General features: G+C 38.8%; 1 protein-coding gene across 1 annotated transcript in view; it reads left to right on the forward strand.

Moving 5' to 3' along the window:
• Window positions 1–19,601, forward strand: part of LOC110161404 (metabotropic glutamate receptor 8-like) — a 281,793-nt gene that overhangs the window by 189,768 nt on the left and 72,424 nt on the right.

Genomic DNA, 19,601 nt, shown 5'->3' on the forward strand with positions numbered 1-19,601 from the left:
TTACAGACAAGGCCATCAGCAGCACATCCTCTGTCACAGAGAAAACACACATATTCCACTGAGTCGTGTCCTTTAGTCCGACAGCGCAGTTTATACAAATTAGCCATGTGATTTTAAGTTTTGTTTCTATAAAACGTAAACAAATGTGGCAAAGCTACATTAAACACATTATAATCTCAAATGGGCTGATGTGACTCTATAGTGCTTATGGTTTATATGTTGTAGTAATGTAAAGTTTATTTATGGAGAAGATTTTGATTAATAATCTGCTGCAGTGTAGAACTTGTACAACAGTGTTTGGAAACTTTGGGTTTAATTTGCGCAGTGGATTGTGGGATACCTCACAGCTCCTTACAGCTGGTTAGGAACATGGATCTATTAAAGTAAGGAACCTCCCAAACTTCCTATGGGAGCTCATGGTTATCGTATGGATATCAGAGTTAATGCAAAGATGAGCTTGAGTTGAGTTGTTTTGTTTTTGAATGAAAAGAAGGAAATATGTATTATTTCTTCCTTTATTTTACAGTTAAAATATGATTTTTGTATACAGGGATTGTTTATAAATGTCGCAGAAACACTTTGTTCCTACATAAACTGCCTCTTTGTACTTCAGTAAACAAAGACTTTGTGGAATTTGGCAGATTTGTTTTTGCAGTAGTTTTTGGGGGGTTATTTTTCCTGTACAGATATCGAGATATATTTTTTCCTCCATATCACCAAGCCCTGACTTGTGTCCTTCAGCAAGACACTTTAAGCACCTTGCCTATGTATAAAAGTGAGTGTTTTGTAGTTGAAGTGCCCAATGCTGCATTCTGTTGTCAGTCTAACCCAGGGCAGTGATGACCTACTACTGAAGAAGCGTCAAGTGCTGTAGGTATCTTGAAAGACACAATCATTCCAGTGAGTTTTTATTAGTTTTCACATGTGAAATACTCAGAGTCAGAATGTATATGCACTTGACAATGCAATTTACCCAATGCAAACCACTAGTCTGCACTAAATCATATGTTTCGACTTGTAAGCCATTTGTTTTGTTTTCCTATCAAATGCATGTCTTTAGCTCTTAAGCAGCGCTCGTCAGTCTAAACCCTACAATCATAGAGAGTGTGATCCTGTTACACACACTCCTCAGCCCTGACACTTAATCTTCTACTTACTACCTGCGGCTCTCCACTAACAGCAGGTCGTAAGTAGCAGCTTGTTGGCACTGAGTCCAATCCAGAGGCGCCAGTGTCACCTTGTCTGTGTTTTAAATGTGTATCATGAATAATGGAGCTAGAGCGTGCAAGCTAAGTCACTCAAGACAAGCTAAACACACTGTGGCTATAAGTGTCAACATTTTCATACATATTGGGCCTTGTCATATATTTCCTCAGTGCTGCCCAGTGAGCCTCCACAAAAGGCTATTTCCCCAAAAGGAATTATACGGTGAATACAATTTGAGATAAGAAAAATCGAATGGTGAGAAGAGTTTGCAGACAACGAAGCAATCAGACAAAATGCACACAGGCAGAATTGCATTTGCACAACAACAAGATATATATGTCCAGATTCTCTTTCAAAGTTCTGCAATCCCTACCATCATGCAAAAGCTCACTCATTTGTACAGGAGAAGATGGACGTGAATTGCCCGAAGACACAATGGCAGTGTGCAATGTCAGTAATGTTAATCAAATTGTATACTATGTGATCAGAAGTACGAAACATAAACCTGCTCAGAGATATAACAGATACCTATTTTTTCCCAAAAGTTACCCCAAACAACCACTTTGCCTTGCTACAATGTTAGTAAATGCTTATTTTCTAAGATAATCTAATTCTCAAATTGTTTAAGGTTAAGTTGAATTATTGTTATTATTATAAGTTGTGGTTTCTGGGTTAGGTTTTGGAACAGGGACTTGGAAGAATCGCACTGGGAGAAAAAACACATATATATATTTGCATAACAGATACAAACTAAAAACAATGGGAAAGCTTTTTAAACTTTGAATGAAATAAGATACTGAACACATAAATTCAATCAAGTATAACTCCAAATGGCAGTGGAAGATGCATTGTATAAACCTTGTCCATTTTATTCATAGATACAGTATAAATGCAGAATACTGTATTTTTCGGACTATTAAGTCGCTCCGGACTATAAGTCGCACTTTTTGGGTGAAATTTATTTTACAAAATCAAAGACCAGGAACCGACATTTCATCTTGAAAGGCAAGTTATAGTAATAACAAGAGAATAGAGAACAACTGGCTCTTAACATAACATATGAACAGTTCTTCAGATAACTAGAGCATAAACAACTTAACAAGTTTACCAAACTCTCCATTTCACTCCAAATCACTAAATCCATTAAATTCTTCATCCTTGGTGTCACTTCTGAGCAAAACCGCCACCTCTGGAGGTGAACAGAATGCCTCTTCCACTTCTGTGTAGCTGTTGTCAGACTCAGCATCAGTTCCAGTTAGAATTATTCCAGTCTTTCTGAATCTCGACAGGATGGTTTTGGTTGTCACTGAAGTCCAGGCTTTGTCGATCCATCCAATGACTTCCAGGAAAGTTGCATGGTGCACCCTCCTGGTTGTCACAAGTTTCTCGCTCACTCCAAACTCTCTTTCTCCTGCTCGATTACCATTTTCGGCTGCATATTTCGCTACTTGCAGTTTATAATCTGCAAAATATGATTTTCTTTTTGTGGACATTTGTGTTCAGTCTTTTCAGTTGTCTTTGTAATTTTGTTTGTAGACATGTGCAGCAGAGCACAAAGTGTCAGTGGTACAGGAGTAATAGGAGTAGCAGATACTGACACACAAACCTAGAGCTCCCTCTCATGGATGTCAGTGTGAAAATTTTAATATATAAGTCGCAGGACCACCTAAACCATGAAAAAGTGTGACTTATAGTCCAAAAAATATGGTAGTACTGCAGAACAAACAGATACAAGTATTTTTATACACAAAACAGTGCCCCCTAATTCTCAAACTATGAAAAGTTGAATTCCAATTATATGTTATAATGTTGTTACCTCCTCAAAAACATAATTGGAGTTGTGTGTTTTTCATTCACACTTGTTTGAGTATTCTTTTTTTGTTAGTCTATATCTCGAAAGCTCAAAATGCTCTGTTCCACCTTGTGATGTCATGTAGTGGTTTTCAAGTTAACAGCTACGTTTTACTTTTAGTAGTTCAGTAGAGAGTGGCAATTCCAGGGCTGAAATTATCCAAATGATTCTAGTGAAAGTGTAACTCCAGGTATGTTAGTGATGAGGAAACAACATTATAACATTGATCAGAAAATAGCGTTATGTGTGCCCTTTGAACTGTTCTCTCTGACTTTAACGTCCTATAGCTCTCACAAACCTTTGGCCGTTGTTAGTATTTACAAACATGCATTTTGGGGAATGTGCACAGCTTTAGAACTGCTTTTTCAGATAGAAATCCAACTGCTTCCCTATTCCAAAGCCAACACACTCTCATCCCAAAACAAAACAACCATCACACGTTCGACCAGGGTTTGCGATCAGTAAAATGCTTTATAATTATAGCTACAGAGACAATACGGTTTACAATATCTATGAAAATTATAAGAGGGCACTTTTGAATTTACAGCTTGCTCTCAAATCGTCAATCGAACTGTTTAGATTTTGTGATCCAAACCCTATTGCCTCCACTCAGACTTATCTGCTCTGATACACTGGTCCCATTTCTCCTGCTCATTTTCCTGCCAGTTTCACTATTGCAGATTCCTGTTTATGTCCCCCAAACTCTTTCCTCCCTCTCTAAATTGTATTCGTAACCCTGGTTTGGGCTGTTTTGTCGCCTTTGATCAACATAATAGTGGCTCTTTCCCAGTATTTCCATTACTTCTCTCTTTCTCGCCATCTCATTTTCCACTCTGAATGCAGATCATGGCACAAATGGAGGCTCCTTAAATGAGTTTTGTGTAATTACTGGAGATTGCAGCACAATGCTTTGGCGCAGTGTGTAAATATAATCAGGGGTTCACTCGTAACTTCTTTGTTCTCCTCCTCGTCCGCCATCTTTATTTATTTTAAGTGCTTTAGAGCAGCTCTCTTCTCTCCCACTAGAAGGCTCCATTGTTTTACTTGTCTTTCCTATTATGTAATTGAGTTTTCAAAAACAATCTTTTTTTCAGCAAAGCATATTTCCGAGAATGGTTTGAGGGTAGTTGTCAGTGTTTATGAAAAAGAGGAAATTTGGTAGCAAAGTTTTAGTAGTTGTCCCTGAAGTGGTTGAGTTGTTGGTAAACTTTTAATCAAAATGGGTTCAAATTGTATGTATTAACTTGCTCCTTCTCTCTTAAAATGCAATGAAAATGACAAGGCAGTTAAAAAAAACAAAAACAAACAAAAACAACAACAACAACAACAACAAAATGTAAGTTAGATAGAAGGCAAACATCCTAAAATGTGTGGTCACTCCTTGGTGCCACAGTGGGAAAAACAAAACAAAACAAAACAAAACAAAACAAAAAACAAAAAAAACAAAAAAACAAAAACTCAGATAAAGTTTTTTTTTATAGAGCACAATGTAAGCTGCCTGTCTTCTGCTTATGGGGCACATGTAGCTTTAAAAAAGGTCAGAATTTGTAGCAATTTGACCTATTTTTTTTCCCCAGTTCACTTAAAAACTGCGCTTTAATTATTAGTTTTGGCTACTTCATACTCAGCTCTAGTGCTGCTCTAACTAATCTCACTCTGATTGGTCATACTGGTCACGTGGTACCAGAATTCCCTTGCCACTAAAGGCGAATCTAGAGACATGCACCATTGACTCACTCACGCCCACTGACTTGAATGGGCGGCCATGTTTAGCCCCAGGGCTTGGTTTCAGTACATGTTTTTTGTTTTGTTTTGTTTTGTTTTGTTTTTTTCATAATGTTCAAAAATAATTGTGCTTACAGAAGTCTTGTGCTGCATCTCAGTGAGCTTTCTCTGGGCCCTCTCCTCATGCTGAGTAAATGACAGCTTCTCCATGTGAATCCTCCCGTGTGCCAGTCTGGTTTGGGCGTTCCTCTCACTGTCCATTTGAGTTTCTTTGTCTCTTATTAGTGCAGCCGATGCACTGCACACTCCCAAACCCACTGGCAACAGCTCAAGACGCACTGGGCCATATTTTATTCATGTGAGCTGCTGCCTCCTCACCACCTCCCCTGTTACAAACATTTAGTCTTTGGCATACACTTGGACTGTTCACGCTTGTTATTTTATTCAACCAGGCAAGGCTCAAGGCTCCTCATTTTCAATCCTGTCCCAATTCATTTTTACTGCAACTGTCTAAATATTTCTACCAAACCCTTTGCTCAAACTCTTTTCTTGGTCTATTGAACTCTGCAGTATTTTTTAGACTTGGCAGCAGAACTATAGTGTTGACATTTTGTTTCCATCCATCCCCATCGCTTTGACATATGGATTATATTACATCAAACTGATTTCTTGTTCAATGTAACAATGCTGTTGCCTCATCTAAAACACATCCTTTGTGTTTCAACTGAAATAGCTCTGTATTTTTGGGAACCGAGTTTTTCTGTGATCCCAGAGCGCACTCACACTTGGACTTCTGAACTGTGCTGTGCTCAAGCACGATTGCGTAGGGTTCTATGGCCCGCACTCACATCTGCGCAACAGAACCAGGCCACAGCCCGATGACGTCATCACATGGTGCTGTTTGTTTACATGATGCGCAGCAGAGGCAGATATGAGTCCTGCTGCGATACAGGCTCTTCCATGAGTTTATGGCTTTAATAGCGCAGAGGAGTGGAGACAGCTAGAGACAAGACTGCAAAACTTTTTGTTGCTGTCCATAGTCCTTATTGAAGGTAATTGTGGATTCACTGTGTTTTAGAATGACCGTTATTCACTGTTTTTATTGAATAACTGACATCAGCACACTTGACAGGGCTTGTATATTGAAGTCATGCGTGTGCCCCTTCATGAGCAGCCGTGCTTTGGCCCACCTCTTCCAATCGGGCCAAAGTCCCAACCTTGCTGTGCCTACTGGGCTTTAGGGGCACAGTTCTAAAGTCCTAGTGTGAGTGCACCCTAATTGACAGTTATTATTTCATCCCCTGTATGGTGATGTCTACCACCATACAGTGCTTATTGGTGCTTATTATGTGCTTTTTTTATTTATTTTTTTCAGTTCTGATCTGTCGTACAAGTTCCTTCTTCAATACTTATTATAGTAGGTATACAGTTATGTCCACATCAGAAGTGACTCAACTTTTTCATTCTGGTCTTGGTTATGACACTTCAGGGAGTAATAGTGAAGTCTCTTTTTTAAAATTATATATCTTTTCCATTCAGGAAATGTGTTCCATGACTGTCTGGAACACCTCTGTGGGTTTATTTGACAAACAGAATAAAATTTGGTTAGACTTAACATGCACATAACCTCATTTGCAGACTGGTCTGGTCCACTGCAGGGTGGAGGAAATAGCCTTGCCTCCAGCAGGACAAGACAGATTTCATACAAGAATCCAGCTGCTGAGCAAGGCATTATAAAGTTAACTTTGTTGTTTCCTTTGGGGAACTGTTTTTTCCTTTTGACTTTTAGATAAGTAAAATAGAATAAAATAATAGAACTGTTTTGGTGAACTGGAAATTTATGACAAATAGTTTAATAAAAGAATGTGGGAGTGAGGGGTAGTTGGACTTGCTCATATTCTCTCTGAAAATTCTCTGAAAATACAACCTCAGCATGACACCTGTGGTCTGTGTGAGATTACAGTGACAGTTTTAAAATGGGACCAAACACTGAAACCACTGGCACACTGTGAACTTTTAATAGCACTGTCTACTTTTACTGAACATGTTTTTTTTCATTCTTATTAATTTTTGGGGTGCTACCTCTAATTTCACCATTTCAGGAGTCCTATGACATTACACTCCTCTTCTCAGATTAGACCCAATTAGAAGCTGCATGGGTGAAGTATGATGCCTTTATTATTGCTCTTTAACAAGTTTGTTCTAGTTACGCCCAGACCCTGCCCCTCCTCGCTCTTTAATCCTCCAGACACTTCCCAGTTTAGCAGCTCTGTTTGAACTATGCTTATGGGTGGAGTTTAGGTGTTTAGTCCCACTTTAAATACTTATAACCCCCATCACATCCACTCATATTAGAACAAACAACTGTCTCTGAAATCTCTCTATTTTGTCAGCGATCTTCCTCAAAAGGCTGTTTGGTGGAAACATCACACAGGTTTTCACAGTGAGAGGGGGCTGGATTTCGTCTGCTTGGTTCACCCTCATTTTCTTGCTTCACTTTTGGCTTTTAAGTCCCTCCACACGTCTCCATCCATCTGGCAGGACGGCGCTGCTTGAAGCTCTTCCTCTTATTTCACTTCTGTCTCCGTCTGTCACTCACATCTCTCTCTTACACCAGACAGAGCCCTTCTTCTCTCGGTCCCCCTGTGAGCCTGTTACGCCGGCGGCCATCTTGCTTTCTCTAATTCCCACATGTTTAAAAGGGTTATATTATGCGAAATCTACTTTTTTAAGCTCTGCTCTGTGTTATAATAAGATATCATTCTTCTTCTTTTCACTTTGTTGGAGAATCAAGTTTGTAATGTAGTCCCAGCTGCCCTGAACAGTAGAAGTGACTGCACACCAATCTCGTCAAATCACTCACACATTTACAGTTTGGGTGAAGTTTCTTGCCCAAAAACACAACAACAGTGTGCATTAGTTTGAATGGAAATTTAAAGGTGCAGTATGTAACGTTTCTGGTCTGCATCCGACTTGGAATGTTACACAGTATAGTGTAACCAGGGTTAAATTCAATCCGGTTAGATCAAAAAGCCAACTCAGATTTTCCCTTGTGCCACATGACATGTCACCATCATGAGTCTATTCAATAATAGAGTATTGCTGCTTGTAGCTGCCTCCAGTTGGCATAGTGGTCACTCACTAGTACTACAGCGGATAATATCCCCTGGGCTGAGAGAGGATTTTTTTCAAAGAGCACAATGTAATCACAAACTGCTCTTGTTTAGCTGACAGGGCACCTACAACTTTCAAAAATGTCTAATTGTGTGGTGATTTTTACTTATTTTTAGATCATAAACTTTTTCTCAGTTCAGAATCCTTCAGTTGTTTTAAAAAAATGCTTTATAATTATTAGCTCTGGCTCCACTCAAGCTCCTCTCGCTCTGATCGGTCAAAATGATCATGTAACACATGAGACCACATGCCGTGCACGCATTTGTGTGTGCCCACAGGAAAAAAGAGCACTACTGCATGTGCTTGGTTGGCCCACAGCCACCGGAAGTACCTAGATGGACTAAAGGCTAATCTGGGATCATGCGCCATTGAGCTCAGCCCATTGACTTGAATGGGCGGCCATTTTGAAACCCCAGGGCTTGGTCACCTTCCACTACTCCACCCATGCCACCCAATTATCTAATCACAGTCTGGCAGACTGAGTATAAGAAGGTCCCTGACTTCTCACTCCTCAGCTGTGTGGAAGAGAAGCCAAGGGACAGAACTTAATGTACCAGACCTTTTGTTGGGACATTGTCATGTGTGTTGAACATGTGGCACTGAACTGAACTTGTCCAAAAACTGGGTCAAATCCGATGGCGAGCTAGGAAACAAGCAAAACCTCTGGTCTGGTAGGAGGCAAACACCCTGTCCTCTAACTCTTCCACCTGCTCAAGCTACACCAACTACTCAACTGTCGGACAACTCATGCCTAATGGACATTGTACCTTTACAATGACTGATTACGGACTCTCAATTTAGCTTGATTTCTGTTTTTCCCATGCAGACCGGTTGATTGAGGTTCACTTCCAAAGTACTTTTTACTGATTTTGATTCTTTTTGATTGATTCTGTTTTGCTGCAGCGCTTGAAAATATTGGGTTATTTCACTTTAATTCTTGTACAATACACATTATTAATTTCCAATCATTCCATTGTCTTCATTTACTGCCCCTACCCTCCAGTAATCCTACCTTAAATCTTCTGGTCATCCATCTCAGCTATTTATAAATAATAGTTATTACACAGTTATTACACAGTTATTACTCCCCTTAATAAGCAAGCACCTGTTACATTAGCATAAAAACATAAATCATTCATCTAGTCTTATATTTTATTACAAGTCTTTTAATATATGGTCACATTTTTCTATAGCGCTTTTCCACCTTCAAGGCACTCAAAGCGCTTTACAACAAGGAACCACTCATCCATTCACACACACATTCACACACCAGTGTACGCAGACACTGTGGGCAAGGTGGGTTAAGTGTCTTGCCCAAGGACAGAACGACAGCATTCATCTGTGGGAGCTGGATTCACACCAGCAAACCTGTGGGTCAGTGGATCTGACCGCTCAACTTGTGAACTGGATTTGAACCACCAACCTTTAGATCAGTGGGCGAATGCTCTACCAACTGAGCTACTGCCGCTCCCAGTATATTGAAAACATTAATTCTTACTGTTTTGGGGTCACCTCGTCACAGATCTGATCTGTAACTTGGCCGGATGATGTCTCTATGATGTCTATTCTACCAGTAAATTTACACAGTGCACCTTTAATCACTAAGCTTCTGGTTATAACATGACCACGCAACCACTTGGTTCATTTGTAGATACATCACCGTTTTGTGCTTCACCTCCTCCTCTTTAGAGACTCCAATTAAATGAAATTTATTGACAAAATACGCAATACAATATAAAAAAAGTAAACAAAAGAGCTGTCGAATCAGCTCTTTAACTACTGGCCCGCTAATCCCTGTTATTTAACATTTTAAAACCTCCATTGATTAACTGTTATGTTCGCGAGGTAGCTTTTAGTTAAGGTGTGACAGAGCAATCCAAATGTATTCAAGTTTTAAAGGCTTAAGTACATGTTTTCTTTTCTTATACTGTGTTAAAGGGCCTATATAAAGCTGTATACTGTTCTATGTTTTAATGTTTTCTCGTCAAAAACATACCTGGACTTAAGTTTTGTTTCATTCACACATGTTTAACAGACAAACCACTGCACATTTAGGCTGAGTTTTTCCTGTCAAACTGAAAACACTCTCACTCTTCCACCTTGTGATGTCGTGTACTGTTTTTTAACTCCATACACCTTCATTAGAATGATTTAGATGACATCACAAGGTGGAACGGTGCATTGTGAGCTTTGGAGATGTAGACAGACTAAGAACAGAGGATTACTGAAACATGTGTGAATGAAAAAAAAACAACACAACTCCATGTATGTTTTTTGATGAGGTAACAACATTCTAACATGGCTTAAAGCTCACAAGAGTCAAAATTCCCATAATACAGGGAAAAATAAAACTGTGTAAAATGTGCAGTATTGTTAGAGACGACCAAAACTCTTTTAAAAAAATAATACACTTTACAAATAAGGAGTGATAAGGGTGTGTATTCTTCCTCTGAATATATTTTTATATTTAGTGGAGCTCATCACAACAGTCCGAGAAATCCATTCTTCTTCATGTGCTTGTCTTTTGCTCCTTGCCACTATAATCTTGCCGAAGTGTGCTTCATTTAAATTCCTATTCACACACTGTCACACTCTCAGACAGATTGTACTACATTATTGGAGAGAAAGGTCAAGACTAGTGCATTTCTCCGATAAAATTTCAGAAGCGGAGTGAAGATTTCTCTATCATTTTCTCTTGTTGATCCTAGTGGGAACTGTATTGAACTAAAAGACAGTGGGCAGAAGCAAAACTATTGTATGGATTAACATTTTTAATATTTTGTTTAATATTAAGGACTTGTGAACATTAATTCCCATTAGATCCACATGGGGAAGGCAGGGTTTTCAGAAGTTATGTATGTAAAGCTGATTTGCTCATTTAAAAGATCCTATATTACACAAAAATTACTCTTGTGAGCTTTAAGCCATGTTATAATGTTGTCTCATCAAAAACATACCTGGAGTAGTGTTTTACATTCACATATGCTTGAGTAACCCTTCATTATTAGTCTGTCTACATCTCCAAAGCTCAAAATGCTCTATTCTACCTTGCAGTGTTGGGGAGTAACAGTTTACATGTACTGGAGTTACGAAATCAGAGTACAAATTATGAGTAACTGTATTCACTTACAGTTACTGTTTCAGTGAGTGGTAATTGGATTACAGTTACTTTGTTGAAATAAATGGATTACAGGGCGGTATTTTCCTGTTTTCACATTTTGGGCTAAACCAGGACTGAAACCGGGACTAAAACCAGGACTAAACCAGAACTAAACCAGAACTAAACCAGGACTAAAACCAGGACTAAACCAGGACTAAACTAGAAGTAAATCCAGGACTAAACCAGGACTAAAATCAGGACTAAACTAGAACTAAATCCAGGACTAAACCAGGACTAAACTAGAACTAAAACCAGGACTAAAACCAGGACTAAACTAGAACATAATTTCAGGCAGCAGTGATCTCTTATAAAAATCATTTCTCTATCAGTAATATTTTTAATATGTTTAAGTAAAGTCTGGACTTTTTAGTTTCTTTTAGCAGATAAAACAAAACTTCTTACATTAAGGTCCTCGTCTTTACTTCTCTACAGCAAACAAAAGTCTGTTCATGGAGACTTGGGCTCAACAGACAATTTGAAGAGAACAAACAAGAATTTTCAGGATGTGGTTGGTACATTCCTGTAGTTTTAAAAAACATGACAATATCAAGTAATCCAAAGTATTCAGATTACGTTACTCACCTAAAGTAATTTAATGGATTCCGTTACAAACTACATTTTGGGGTATGTAATATGTAATCTGTAGGGGAATACAGTTAAAAGTCACCTTCCCAACACTGCCACCTTGTGATGTCATGAAGCAGTAGATTTCAAGTTAACAAAATGGTTTACCTTTAGTTCAGTAGTGACTGATAATTCCAAGGCTAAAATAACCCAAATGATTCTAGTGAAGGTGTATATGGAGTTTTAAAACATAGTGGAGCACATCATGTATTACCACACGACATCACAAGGTGGAACAGTGTTTTCCATTTGAGTCAGCCTAAATATGCAGGGGATTTTTTTTTTTTTTTGTCTATAACAAGAATCTTAGTTACCACAAAAGAAAAACAACTTTTGGTTGGATCAACTCCATCTTTCTGATCTTTGTTACACATTTCTCTTATGTTCTGTTGTTATTTTCAGAACTAAGAACAAAGAGGTGACTTTTTTGTTTTTGTTCCCTTGGCCTTCTCCACACTCACAGTTAGAGTCTGGAGTTATTTTTTTTTTTTTTTTTCTTATAATGAGTATGTAAGTACTAATAGTTAATAGTCCGTCATCACTTGTAATCATCACCAAACTGTACTTCTGCTCTGTAGTGCGGCTTTTAACAGATCTGAGCATCTGAGCGGCTCTCATCCAGTGGGAATCGGTTTGTATCAAAGCCAAACGACTCAATGAAACATACCTCCAGGCAAAAAAAAAAAAAAAAAAAAAAAAAAGATCTCATGGTCCTGGAATAGAACCTGGGACCTTTTTTGCTGGTAAATAAAACAATTAAATACATCAAAAAAGCGAACAGAGATATTTGAAATGCCACACAGTCATAATGATAAAGAACAGAATTACAATATAAAGACACTGCAGCTGACATTTCCACTATACTGTGTAGTCAGTGAATGTGACTACTATAGAGGAGGAGGAGTATTTCCATGGCAACAGATGAATGCTCCAGTTCTCAAGGCCAAGCTACAGTCCCACAGAAAGTTCAGCTTGATTCACTGATGATGCCAGAGCACTAACACAGAAGACTATCACAAACCCGCAGTCTACACACCAGATATGATGTAACTAGGGGTGTGCAAAAATATTGAAATATCGATATATTGTATCGTTTAATGTGATGATACAGTATCGATATTGTGGGCTGCTGTATCTATATATCACCGGGAGTATATTTTGGTGTATTTTACTAAATTATTTTGTTACAGAGCTAGTTTTGTTGTTTGCTAGTGGAAGGAAACTTATTTATGCGACACATTTGACATTTTACACTGATTTGACGATTAAAATGTTTGTGTTTCATATGAACTTTGCACAAGAAGTATAAATGTAGTTCCATAAGTTCAGAAAAATGGTAAATGTATTTTCTTTAACAGCATTTAGGTTGCACTGTGGTTTAAGACCAAAATGACGAGGCTCACAGCAGCAGTCACAGAGAGATCGGCAATAAGATCCCAATGTAAGTCAATTGGAGTCAGAGTTAGAAGAAGCCGAAACAGGGTCTTGTTGCACTTACTATTTGGAAAGCGGAGGCTAGCACATTAGTTATGTCCATTCATGTATACGGTCTATGGTTTCAACTTATAACATATAACAAGGATACAAAGACAACAACTTAGTAAACTGGTCCAAAATCTCAAAACCATCCATATAGTTTTTTTGTTTTGTTTTATTTATTTGCTTGATTCTTTATCTAGAAAATGTCATATGATTGTTTTATTTCTTACTTTTTTTAGGCTACTTGTATGAATACACTGTTATATTAAAAGGGCACATTTTGGAGTGGTTAGAGCTATCATTAAGAGGTTGCCGATACGATACATACCTATACGATACGATATATTTCAAATTGATTTCATACCATTCAATAAAAATAATAGCTATATGATACTAGAAGTGATAAGCGATACTAAAAGTCTTTGTTAAAGTGTTTGCATTAACCTGCTCTACATGATCCTGAATTTTTCGTATTTTGTTCATAAATCAAGATATGGACATAAATAACGGACCAATCAGCACGCTCCTGCTGGCACTGGCAACAGGTTTGATTGACAGCTACTGTGTTTTGTTGCTAAGTAATCCCCCTTTCCACTTTCCGGCGAGAAGAGCGGGCACTTTTAACAACCTCCATCATAATTGGCTCTTGCGGTTGCTATGATGCTCTTGGTCGGATTTCCAAATATGGAGCCTCGGGAGCTTCACTTGAGTGGAGCTGAACGCTGTGGGTGACGTCACACTCACTTAGTCCACTTTTTTATACAGTCTGTGGTTGAAACCTAAACACATGAAAATAAGTAGTATATGTTCAATGAAAAATTAGGTGTTGCAGTGGGGAGACAGTGGCGAGAACTGTTGTTGTGTCCTTAGGCAAGACACTTACCCCACATTGCCTAGTATGAAAGTGTGAGTATGTGGCTATAATAGTATTTTGCCACCATTAGGTATGGGGTGAATGAATAATGCACCAAATAGCAAAGTGAAGCTGAGCACCTGGAAAAGTTCTATTTAATACTAATGCATTATTATTTTATTATCAATATTACTGTATTTATGACAATTGTTTTCAATATGGTGAAAAGAGTTCTATGTCTTCCATATTCTTGCTGCAATCACAACTTATCCAGTCTGTACAGCTGAATACTGGGCATTCACTTTTTTTCTTTTTTTGCTCATATGTTTACCATAATTACCTCAGCTATTGGTCAAAGTCTTCATCCACATTGCTCAAATCTGTAGAAAATGGCCCAAACAGCAGCGCGCTATTGAAAAATAATTTTCCTTTCAAGGCAACTCGAGCACTTTTACACAGTGCAATTTTCTGTAGCTGCCAAAACGTCTCACCTCTGTTGAACATTTTTGTGCAGACCTCTCTAACTAGCCTTAAAAAGACAGAAACATCATACGACTCCAATAGGCCAGTAGTAAAAATAAGGTGGCAACTTGTCAGAAGTAATAAATGGAGTGTGGGTGAGTAGTTTGTGAAATACAGTGGTGAAAAAGCCGAGACTGGATAAACTGAACGATACAAACACTGCAGCTTGAAAAAAAACAAAAAAACAGAAAGTGTTTTGTGAATGACCAAAATTGATCGACACAATTACGCTCACCTTTTTACTCTTCGATTCAATTTATTTTTATTTTCAATTCAATTTTGTATAGCCAAAAATCACAACCACAGTTACCAGACAGTGGTTCAGAAAAGTGCTGATTTAATTTGTATGAACAGGTCAATAAAAGACGAGCAGATTTATTTAGGCCAGTTAGAAAAGCAGGTAAAGAGACCAGTGTTTTGCTTGAGATCCATTCATTACAATGTGGAAGTAAAACACAATAAATAAATAAAAGAAAAGGCAGAGTGGATAGAAGAATGTTAGTTGGTCACTGTCTCCTGTGCCGGAGAATACAGGGCCACTCAAACCAACTTGAAAAAGTGTTTAGGCTATAGTCCTTTTAAAGTGAAACTAAACTAGAAATAAATGTTTGTTTTTTGCCACACATCTGTGTAGGCCTTAATTGTGTTTAATGGCATTCTACTATTCTTTGACATTTTAGTGCAAACTAGATTAATTTCCAGCTTTGTGGTCTTAAACAGTGAAAAAATAGTGTGCTGCAAACTGTGGTCACTGCATTTCCCCTTCAGTGCTCCCGTACTCTCCCTCACTCTCCCCTTTATTCCTCCAGACCTCCCTCCTCCCCCTCTCACTCTCCCCTTTAGTCCTCTAGACCTCCCTTCTCCCCCTCTCACTTTCCCCTTTAGTCCTCTAGACCTCCCTTCTCCCCCTCTCACTTTCGCCTTTAGTCCTCCAGACCTCCCACCTCATTCTCCCCTTCAGTACTCCAGTGCTCCCTCCCTTACTCGCTCCTTTAGTCCTCGCACCTCCCTTCTCCCCCTCTCACTCTCCCCTTTAGTCTTCGAGAGCTCCTTTCTGCCCTTCACTCTCCCCTTTAGTCCTCCAGACCTCCCTCCTCCCTTACTCTCCCCTATAGTGCTCCAGAGCTCCCTTCTCCTTTCCGTTCACTCTCCCCTTTAGTCCTCCAGACCTCCCTTCTCCCCCTCACTCTCCCTTTTAGTCCTCCAGAGCTCCCTCCTCCCTTACTCTCCCCTATAGTGCTCCAGAGCTCCCTTCTCCTTTCCGTTCACTCTCCCCTTTAGTCCTCCAGAGCTCCCTCTCCCCCTCACCCTCCCTTTTAGTCCTCCAGACCTCCCTTCTCCCTTAATCTCCCCTTTAGTCGTCCAGACCTCCCACCTCCCCCTCACTTTCTCCTTTAATCCTGCAGACCTCCCTTCTCCGCCTCTCACTCTCCCCTTTAGTCTTCCAGACCTCCCTCCTCGCCTGTCACTCTCCCCTTTAGTCCATAAACCAGAGCATGCCCATGAAATGACCCAGATTCTCATATGGACCAACTTGTTATTGTGTTCCTGTGTGGTTTTATTGAGTTGTACAGTCTTCTTGATTCTTTCATTTTCTCTTTTCTTTACTTGACTGACTCACAATCTCTTCTCTGGCCCATAAAGCTCTTTGTTTTTTCTGACATGCTCATTCTCTGCTTTTGTTCCCAATCTCTCGTCTCATCCCTGGGAAATAGTTTCTTTATACACCCAAATCTACAATGTATGCGATCCACATGGGAAAAATCTCCATAATGCACTGCTCTATGTGTCTAAAGTAATTGGATTTCCTTCTTGCCTTATACGATGCAGGCCTTTGATTTGATTTTGTCGCTACATAAAAGACAGAAAGAGAGGAACAATAAAGTGGCAGTGTAAGGCATTATTGGTGGTGAGAAAACTGAAGCTGGGAGGACACATAAAGTTACCCATGCATGCTTTAATTCAATCGCACACCACTTCAGCACACCCAGAGATGGCTGTCGTCAAGGACCTGCGTCAGCTCGGATTTTAGAAAGAAAAATGTCACTAACAATCGGAAGGATTAGAAGTACTTGTGGTGGAGTTGTCATACTTGCTCTCACTTAAGTTGTGAAGTCTTATATAAAGTCATGTTTTGCACTGTAATTTATCAGAAGCCAGTCAGTTGTTTTAAAGGTGCATTGCGTACGTTTTCTGGTAAAGGCCTGACACCTGTTATTCTCAGAGATCCATGTGACAATCTATTCGTTCATTCATTTCTTTTTCAAAGTAAAACCAAAAATACGTTTTTTTTTCTTCTTTATTTGTCTCCAAAACAAAAAAGAAAAAAAAAAAAAAAGAAAAACAGATAATGATTTTTTAAATGTATTTATTTATTTATTTTTTTCAGTTTTTGATTTCTTGTTTAAGTGAATAATGGAAAAAAACGGATAATGGTCATTTCCCGTTTCCGTGACTTAAACTGCAATGCCAGACTAAACCAGGACTAAACCAGGACTGAGACCCGGGCCAGACCAGGACCAGGGACTGAGACCAGGACTGAGACCGGGACCAGACCAGAAGTAAGACCAGGACTGAGATGGGGACTGAGACCGGGAGCAGACCGAGACCAGACCGGGACCAAACCGGGACCAGACCGGGACCAGACCGGGACTGAGACCGGGATTGAGACCAGAAATGAGACTGAGACTGACAAATGGACCAAGACCAGGACTGAGACCAGTTTAGTCCTGGTTCAGTTCTGATTTAGTCATGGTTTAGTCCTGGTTTAGTCCTGGTTCAGTCCTGGATCAGTTCATCATCGCAGTTTTTCACAGAAATGAGAAATAACCATTACCTGTTTTCTTCATTATTCATTTAAACACAAAATCGAAAACTGAAAAAACAGATCGTTACCTGTTTTTTTCATTTTGGTTTTGGAGACAAATAATGAAGAAAATTGTTGTTTTTTTTCATTTTCTTATTTTTGGTTTTATATTGAAAAACTAATGAACAAATGATACACGGATTATTAACTTATCTAACTTTGATTTTAACAATAAAAACACTTGTTATTGATTCTGGATAATGTAATACAATGGAACAACTAAGAGAGATCAATCATTTCTATGGAGACAAGAAGGCGGCAGACCCGAAATCAGACAAGTTACACAGTGCAACTTTAAATAAGACAAGCGTAAAAGAAGATTTATGCTTCAATGTAAATTAGGACGGCAAGTTTGTAAAAAAAAAAGTCTAATTTAGATGAAATTGGATGGATTTATGAAAAGTATTGTGATTTATGTCTTGGAGAAGTCTGAAATATAAAGAGCCATGCTTTTTCACAATGGTTTGTAAGGGTTTGAACTTCAGTGACTTTTCCCCTATACACAGGATGTTTTGTTGTTTGTAGTGGAAATAGTATTACCCTCAAAACTGCAACCTCTGCTATTTGGTAATTGCACCAAATCAGATTGTTGCTACCGTAGTCCCAGTAATAAAGAGGTCTCCAAGTCATCTAAGAGCAGATTTTCTGTTATGTTTGGCTTTTAAACGAAGTGGCTTTGTCAGTTTTCATAGCCAGTATTCGGGGTTTTGTACTTTGGGTCCGAAAGAACAGAACTCCAGTGTAAGAAGTTTATTCTTGTATTTACAGGAGACCACATAATAACTTCACCTTAATTAGCCTTAAATTACACAAAATGGATTCTTATGAGCTTTTAGCCATGTTACATTGCTGTAATCTCAAAAACATACCTAGAGTCTCATTCACACATGTGTGACTAACCCTGGTTTATTAGCTCAAAATGCTCTGTTCCACCTTGAGATGTCATGAAGCTGTATTTTTTAAATCAAGGATTTAAACCCAGAACAAAGAGAATGTTCTGTGAATTTTATCAAGGGGAAAGACGTTATTGCCCTGCTTCTTATGGGATTTGGGAAAAGCTTAATATACCAGATAGCCTTGTTAGCGGCGCATTGCATACATCACGACCAAATAGCAGCGATTGGTTAAATTTAAAAAAGTACCCATCAAGCGAATTAATTTTAACACCGCAAGGTCAGACGGTTTCTACGACGTGAAACCGGCTGATGAATCAGGCTAGTAGCGACTGGCAATACTCTCACAAATTATTCTAGTAAAGGTGCATGGAGTTTAAAAATACAGTGGACTACTTTCTGCATTACTGCATGATATTACAAGGTGGAACAGAGTGTCTTCCATTTGAGAGAAGAATTCAGCCTAAATATGCAGGATTTATGTGTTAAACGTGTGTGGATGAAACAAAACACAACTCAGGGTATGTTATTGATGAGGAAACAACATAATAACATAGATCAGACAATTGTGTAATATAAACCCTTGGCTTTGTCACCAAGTAACTTTTAAGGAGTCAGGAGTATTCAGTAATTTCCAAGCCTGAATCATTCTTAATAAATTAAAATGTAGTCATTAAGTGTTACCATTTTTTGTAACAGTGTTTGTGTTAATAAAATGTCTGTTCTAATTTAGACTGTATTCTAAACCAGGATGCCAAATTTAATTCTTCCTGTAAAGTCAAGTTATGCCCAAGGCTGCTGAAAAGTGTAGGGCGGTGCCAGTTGTAACGTTTCAATGATTCTCTTTTGTGCATATTTTTGATGTATTTGCCTCGACAGCACCTGTTGGCCCATCTGTCAGCCCTGTGGAGAGATCCCGAATCTGTGTCTCTCCCCATGGTCTCTCACCCTTTCACCTTGGTTAAGTTTCTCATTTGTTAATTTTTGCACTTACTAATTTTAAGGAGACATCCTAAGAATTAATGCACTGACATTAAAGGTCCTATATAACACAAAAAAGACACTTGCGAGCTTTGAGCCATGTTATAATGCTGTTACCTCATCACAAACAGATCTGGAGTTGTGTTTTGTTTCATTCACACGTTTCTCACCCTGTACTATCTGTCTGTCTGCATCTCTCAGAGCTCAAAATGCTCTGTCCCACCTTGTTATGTCATGAAGCGGCAGTTTTCAAGTTAACAGATACT

Source organism: Boleophthalmus pectinirostris, unplaced genomic scaffold (genome assembly GCF_026225935.1).
Source record: "Boleophthalmus pectinirostris isolate CB_2022bp ecotype Guang Dong unplaced genomic scaffold, ASM2622593v1 HiC_scaffold_18, whole genome shotgun sequence".
Taxonomy (NCBI): domain Eukaryota; kingdom Metazoa; phylum Chordata; class Actinopteri; order Gobiiformes; family Gobiidae; genus Boleophthalmus; species Boleophthalmus pectinirostris.